The sequence below is a fragment of the Notamacropus eugenii genome, chromosome 2 (assembly GCF_028372415.1).
Source record: "Notamacropus eugenii isolate mMacEug1 chromosome 2, mMacEug1.pri_v2, whole genome shotgun sequence".
Taxonomy (NCBI): Eukaryota; Metazoa; Chordata; class Mammalia; order Diprotodontia; family Macropodidae; genus Notamacropus; species Notamacropus eugenii.
In genome coordinates this window covers 331,699,127-331,707,587 of record NC_092873.1, presented here as the reverse complement: position 1 = coordinate 331,707,587, position 8,461 = coordinate 331,699,127, and positions in this window count along the sequence as shown.

The window sequence follows — 8,461 nt, the reverse complement described above, 5'->3', positions numbered from 1 at the left end:
CTAAGACAAGCACAGTCAAAGGCAAAAAAGCAGACTGAACAAATGAAAAGATAGCAAAATGCTATAGAGGGTTGTAGCTGGAAGTCTCTCTCCCAAGGGTGTTCTGTGATGAACATCACAGGTGACATTTACTCTGTGGCATGCCTGGTGTAGTGGAATGGTAGGATAAAGACAGCTTCTTTCACACAGGATTTCACACCTAAGAGCAAAGAAAGAAGGGACTGATAAATATGCCCTCAGCTGTCATGCAAAAGAAGGGAACAGGATACTGTGAAGCTAAAGGGTCACCCAAGCTACAAGGTTATGCCCTTTTTGGACCATGTGGGCTCTGTGCCATGTTTGGTTTTGATGTAATATTTTGATGAGACAGCCTCAGAGAAAAGACAGTAAATTGGGAATATTAAACATTTTCTCCTGTTATTTGAGTGACAGCTGCTTACTCAATAAAGAATGAGGTTTTTATTCCTACCCATCTGCACTATAGGCACCATTCCAACCAAGGGCAAGAACCATACTGTTTTCTCTGTCAATAGTATTAGCTTTGTTCCAAATGCCAAATCCATATTTACTGGAGAGTTGGGAAAAAAAAAAACAGGAAGAGAAGCTGCATATAGCTGAATTTGGGTGGGGTTTACTGAGGCAGCTGGTGATTTATTTTTTTTAAGTCATGATGGCTTATAAATTATATAAATTCCCCCTTGATAACTCCAGATAGGTGAATACCGGATTATATATGACATTTCTCAATGGATGTTCTTATATCACAATATGTAATCTTTGCCATATTATGCTTTCAGTGTAAGATTCCTCAGTGTCCAAATGTCTACTGTTCTTCATCCAAAGCTTCTTTCCCTATTTCCTTGAATAAATCTAGCAAACGTAAGTGAAATCTCAGTGAAGCTGAGAAATAAAATTAAAGGAAACAAAGCCCCTAAAAGCCTATATCTTGGGTCTCATTGTATTTAAGATTGTTTTTTACCAAGGACAAACTCATAGACTTCCAATGAGAGCAATTAAGACAAATTCTATCCTGTTTGTACTATTCAGTCATGCTGAATGTTTTGCCTCTCGTGGAACCAAAGATATTCAAATTACCCCCAATTTTGCAGATTTCAAACACAGCCTTCCCTTAGGAAACATTCAAATTACATGTTACCATGACTTGCATGTAGTGGAAAGAGAATAAATTTGGAAATGAGGGGACGTGGGTTCAAGATGGCTCTGCCACCACTGTGTGATCTTCAGCAAACCATTACATATCTGTGGACCCTAGTTTTTTCTTCCCTAATGTGAATGAGAGATTGGCCTGGGTGAAGTTTAGGGTCCCTTGTAGAATTCCCTGAATTATATGATCTTATGATTCCTATGGGAAACAGTTTTCTATCACTCAAGAAGCATTTATTAAGCCACTCAGCTAGAGAATATGATGTGGATGATGAGCCTATAAAGGAGACAGAGAAAGACTAGTCAAGCAGGTGGAATAAGAACCAGGAGAGAATAATAGTATGATGAAAACCCAGAGGGGAGAGAGTTATCTATGAGGAGAGGGTGGTAAACAGTGTCAAAAGCAGCAGATAAGTTGAGAAGGATGAAGACTGAGAAAAGGCTATCAGATTTGGCAATTAAGCAAGCACTGGTAACTGGAGAGAACAGTTTCACTTGAGTGATGAAGTGAGAAGCCAGAAGCCAGCCTGCAGAGGTTTCAGGAAGGAGAAAGAGGAGAGGAACTGAAAGTAGCAAGTGCTGGGTGATTTATCTTGAGTATTAATAAAAATTATAAATCAAGTTTCATGCAAATAGATATCAAGGTTCAAATCTCAAATAAATTTCCAATGAAGATGAAAGTATATTGAGGGGCAAGTTAAGTGGTGTAGTGGATAGAGTATTGATCCTGGAGTCACTCACTGTGTGACCCTGGGCAAGTCACTTAACCTTGATTGCACAACACACACACCCCCAATAAAGAAAGTATATTGAAAATCATCCCACTCAATAGTAGAATGGTTATAGAGCAAGACAATACTGGGAAGGATGAATCAGAGAAGCGAAAAAGTAAATAATCCATACAGGTAATGAGGATGTCCTATATCAGTGTATAACAGGGAAAGGATGTGAAAGATGCTGTGGAGGAAAAAAAATAAGATTTTTGCAACTGATTGAATTTGTGTGTGAGAGAGATGAAAGAGTCAAAGATAACCCCAAGGCTTTTAAATCAGTGATTGAATAAATGGCAATTCTATTGTTGGAAATACTACCTCTATCATGTGAAGACTTTCCCAGACAGAATGGGCAGATGAGAACATTTTGTTCCAAGGACCATGAAGGTAGCTGAAGCAGGCACTGCCAAGCACTTAAAGCTTGATCAGGCATCAAAGACACCAAGGGCATCTACTGCAACCTGGGCCATCACCAGTCATCTTGACTTTTGTCTTAGAATTAGACTCTGGTGACTCAGAAAGAGAGACTAAGGCTGATGACTGTGCAACTCTACCTCACTTAAATCTGATTCACATAAAAAGTCAAGATATCCCCTGTGATGTCATTGGTCCTCTTCAAAAACAAAAGATGAACAACAACTACAACAAGATAAAATGAGGGATCAGCTTCTTGCAGAAATATGACAGGCTTGCTTTTGGACATGTGAAGTTGAAGATGCCAGTGGGAAAGCCAAAGAAACTGTATAAACAATAAAGATACAGGTCTAGACCCTTAGAGAGAAGTTAAGGCTAGAGATAGAGCTTTGGAAGTAATATGTGCAAAAGTCAATACAAGACTTAATAAGCACCACAAGAGATTATCAGGAAGAAGAAGAGTGAGTGAATGAAACACTGATCAGACAAAGAAGTGGGAGAGAGCCAAGAGAATATGGAGTTTTTGAAACCAAGAGTGGAGGGTATTACCACGATCAGGGAGGCAGCGAAGCTGAAATATATGACAAGAGGGCTGTGGTTTTCAGTAGCCCTAACAAAGCCCTAACGAAAGCCCTAAGCCTTTTTCTCACATTGCAGCTGCCTATAGACAGTAGATAAAAGCAAGGAGAAAGCCATCCCTTCCAATCTTTTTTTTTTTTTTTTTTTTAAATATATCACTCCCCTAGTACCAAATGTCCTAGCGGGTGTTTTGGTTGAGCAGTTCTAATGAAACAACAGAGCTGTGCGTAATGACAGCAGAAAAGAGCAAAAGAATCGGGTCAGACCTCTTCATGACGCAGCAGTGTGGCTCAGGGTTGGGGGAAGGGGCAGGGGAAAGGGGACAGAAAGGGGAGCATTATTCTTTCTTTGTATATCTGGTTTAGTGTTCCCACTATTGTAGACCATGCCTCAAAGAAGCTCAAGGTTTAAAATATAATAAGCCCTTGTGGAGCACAAAATAGAATTAAAACCACCTTTACTGTGAAAGGATTAAAAAGAACAGAATTCCAAAGATGAAAAGAGATAAAATACTCCCTTGGTAGTCACCATAGCAACTGGAACATGAAAGTATTCCCCTGGTGGACAGCAAGAGCTAAGGTGAAATATCAATCTCTTCCCCAGGCTAAGCCTCTTTATGCTTCCATCTACTATCATCATCATCATCAGTGCTGTACAAAGAAGTGAGAGCTAGTGGGAGTGGGGGGAGAGGGGTGGAGGAGGGGAGAGAGGAAAAGAATTGAACTGTAGTCACAACAGCTACCAGACTACTGTACATCTACTTGCGTTCTCAACAGTTACTGTGTCAGACCTAGCAAATCCCACCACTTCATGACAAGATCCTAAAATTCTGTTGGGGATAGTCTACACTACAACAATCTTAAAACAGCCTTAACAGCTGGGGGAGGAGTTTAATGCAAATTAAAGACATTAAAACACAAAACAATATGTACAATCTTCTTAAAATATCAAAGGAATGATATCAGTGCAGTTCATAAAATGTGTTGAGGAATAAAAACAATCACGATAACCAGGATCAGCACCAGAACATCCATTCCACTGAATAAAAGAGTGATACTTCCAACACTATCACAGATCTGGGTAGACTGAATGAAAATGACTAAGAGGATTTCTTTTATGCAGCTCTTTCTGTGGCTTAAGTTGATACTGGGACTCACATTCAGTGTTCCTTGGTCCACCAGTCCCAACCTCTCCTTCACTAAGAACCTCATCAGAGGGATAATAACATATTTTCACCCATTTTGAAGTCACTACTGAAGGACTACCCATTCTTTTCAAGAGGAATTAGATGAAAAGCCCTCTCCAATTTCATCCAAGGCAGGGGTCTAAACCATTTTTAATGTATCTTGGAACCCTTTGGCAATCTGATGAAATCTATGGACCCTTTCTCAGAATATTTTGAAATGCACAAAATACAATACATAGAATTACAAAGGAAAACAACGTTATTGATATAATGATAGAATTTTTTCCCTCCCAAGTTTATGTATCCTCTAATATCTAGCTAAGAATCTCTGATCTAGAGGCTCAAAATTATTACCAGATAAGCTAAATAAAAGATCTCCTTTTATTTATGTGAACTCCCCATCTTCATAGTTTGAAAAAAGACAATTTCAACTTCTCCCATCATTAAAAAACAAAACCCCTCCCAATAATTTCACTCTTGGTCCCCCAAATCCATTCTTTAAAGGAGATGTCCAAAGTGGGGAGGAGGGAGAGAAACCTATCAAGGAGTTCTGAACCATTTTCATGGGTTATACGCAATCCTATGAGAGGACAAAAACTTAGAAAAGATAAATCTGCACAGATGATGGAAATAGAGAGGGCTAGAGGGGGTCAACTTGGACTATATACAACAATATTCCATTTTGATGAGAAAAGTCCTGAAAGTTGGATTCAAGAAACTGCTGGAGTAGAAAACCTGTTCCCTTTTTCAGTGTCTACTGATTTATCAGATACCCAGTCTCTAGAAGATAGGACAGCTAACTATGATATTCAAAGGCATCACAAAAAAAGCAGCTGTCATATCCATTTCACTGCTCCACAGTATCAGTTGCCTGGGGATGGTATAGAAGATGGAAAACTCAATAAATATAATAATAACGCGTCCACTATGGAACCTTCTTCCCAGTAAAATGGATACTCTGATCAGAGGTGATGGATTCATCGGAAAAAAGACAAACTCTGTAAAAACCTCTACAGTGACTTAACTGACACTTCAATCCCATGTCCTGAACAAGTGTGACCTTCAGTGGGGAAACTTCTTGCCCTTTGGTTGAGTAATATCAACATAATCTATTTGCCAATCAGAAGCAGGTCAAGAACTACTTGGGATCATACCCAACAGGCAGGAAGAGCATCACTGAACAGAAGGGACTACATCATTTTAGTCTCAAGGATCCCAACACAACATGGTATCACAACTGCCATGTCCAGATTGATGATGGAGCTAACCCCAAACTCTGTTGTTCTTGTGAGAGCATCAACCTGATTATTCAGTTCAGGAGAAGATGTATGATGCTTCTAGTAAGGACTAACATGCCCCAAAAATAGCTGTGTGCAATCAAAGAGAGCAGCAAATTTCTTCCATTGTTTCTGACCTGAAAAAGCTTTTAATCTTGCATTACAGAACACATACAAACCAACTTTGGATGAAGGGTAATAGTATGATCCTTTCTGTCTATTCAGCAGCAACCAGGACCCAGTAACATACAAGGAACTATTTTATTTTTACACATATTGTAATGAGTGGCCAGTTCAGGTAACTTACAGTTCCAAAAGTTTAACTATAATTTGGTTTAGCCACTCTGGACAAAAAGTACCCTCAGTCTGGTTTCTATGAACAGAAACCTCCAAGAATATAAGTCCCACAAAATGAGAAGGGCTCAAGGTAAGAGACAGCTGGGCAGCCTATTTTCGATTGCCCAATTTGATGGTCTTTCCTCAGGCCTCATCCCTCTTTGCCTACTACTTCATTTGACACTGTTGACCACTATCTCCTCCTGGATACCCTCTCCTCTAACTCTCCACAGCCTGGCCTCAACCTATCTTCTTGGACTCATTATACATTACTCTCTCTCCCTCATTTTGTGATCCAACCAAACTGACCTGATCTCTGTACTCCATCTCCTATCTCCATGTCTTTGAACTAGCCATCCCTCATGGCTGGAAAGAATTTCCTTGTTACCTCTACCTCATAAAGTCTAGTTCTTTTAAGATACAGCTCAAACATCATCTTGTACATGAAGCCTTTCTTGATTTCCCACCTGCTAAGGTTTCCCAAACTACCTTGTATTTTATATATTACATATACATATATGTGTGTGTGCGCATATATATATATGTACATACATTTATACATAAACTACTTTGTACCCATTTATATTTATTTACTTTATTGTTATGCTGTGCCTATTTAGGAAATGTTTGTTGCCTCCCCCATTAGGATGTAAGCTTCTTAGGAGTAGAGATTGTTTAATTTTTTGTACTTGTATCTTCAGCATCTAGCACAGTACCTGGCAATAATGGGCACTTGATAAATACTTCATTGATTGGTTGGTTGGTGGATTCCAAGTTATACCTTGTTCTGGTCCCCAGCAAAAAGAGGAATTAATTCAGTAAATATAGACCATCAAACTATCCAGATGGGGAATGCGGCTTCTTAAAAACCCAGAGAATAACAAGTCTCTGGATTTCCTTTTTTAGATGGGGAAACAAGTTTCAATAACTTATGAAATACATCTGGAATCATCTGAGGTCTCCAAATTTTTTTTATCAATCATTTTTATTGATAAAATTATGCAGTACACATTCCAAATATACATTTCAAGCTTCTGGATTACACAAATAATGGACATGTGATGAAAACTTCTTACACGAAATGAAACTGCAAAACCCTAAAATTAAATCTCAGAAAACACAATACATGTGTGATGGGCAAGAGGAGATAAATTATTTTCCCCCAACTTTATTAACTCATTTGTTTACAATTTTCAACAATCACTTCCATAAATTCCAAATTTTCTCCCCCTCAGTCCCCAAGATGGCATGCAATTTTATATGGGTTTTACTTACACATTCCTATTAAACACATTTTCACATTAGTCATATTGTATAGAAGAATTAAAACAAATGAGAGAAACCATGAGAAAAACAAAACAAAATATAACAAAGGAGAAAATAGTTGCTTCATTCTGCATTCTGACTCCACAGTTCTTTCTCTGGATGTGGATGGCATTTTGCATCTAGAGTCCTGTGGAAATGTTTTACGTCCTTACATTGCTGTGAAGGGCTAAGTCTGTCAAAAACAGTTCTCACACACTGTGACTGTTACTGTGTATAATGTTCTTCTGGCTCTGCTCATTTCACTCAGCATCAGTTCATATAAGTCTTTCCAGGTTTTTCTGAAATTCAACTGTTCATCATTTCTTATAGCACAATTGTATTCCATTACATTCATATACCACAGCTTGTTCAGTTATTCCCCAACTGATGGGCATCGCCTCAATTTCCAGCTATTGATCACTACAAAAAACTGCTATAAATATTTTTGTACATGTGGGTCCTTTCCCCATTTTTATGATCTCTTTGGGATACAGCTCTAGAAGTAGTATTGCTAGGTCAAAGGGCATTCACATTTTTATAGCCCTTTGGGCATAGTTCCAAATTACTCTCCAGAATGGTTGGATCAGCTTACAGCTCCACCAACAATGAAAGAAGAAATAAATTAAATCACAATTTTATTTACAAAAGTACTCATCAAACATTTTTTTAATAGTAGCTGTGAAGTCTCCAAACTTAACAAATTCCTAATAATTTAACCAGGTAAGCTAGACCCTGAATTTTCTTGGGAAAATCAAGGAGAATCTCTCACTCTTTGTCTTTGATATAAAATACCTTCCAATCCAGATCTTTTGCTACTGTAACCTCATCTACCCTGGTCAAAATTACATCACTAATATAATGGTGGAAGGAAGAATTTTAAAATTTCAAACCTTGTTCACAAGTAAATGCTAGGTTTCCCACAAACTAGCTCCCTTAAACAAATCACAAGCAGGCTTCCTTAAACAAAATCACAAACAAGCTTTCTCACTCATGCTAGCCAGCTGCCTGCTTGCCTGCATCCTTCAGTTCTAACTGCTCCCTCACTAATTTCCCCTCAGCTCTGCTGTAGCTCCATCTCTTCCTGTTCTACCCTTCCTGTCCCACCCATTCAGCACATTCCTTACACCAGAGCCTCCATGTGACTCAGACTTCCATGTGACTCAAGCAGGTCACATGGGCCTATTAATGAATGGGAAAGATCTTCCCATTTAAATTACCATTACATATAACTTCTGTATAGGGTGATTACAAGGAGAGATAAATACTACAAGTTCCATCACCATTACAAGGGAGGAAATATTGGTCAACACATAGCACCTGACATTGTTTAATATGAACTACATGTAATGGTTTAAGGAGCTCCAAGAGCTTCCTACAATAGCTGTACCCACAATAACTGGCAAAGAAGCTACTGTAAGCACCTATAT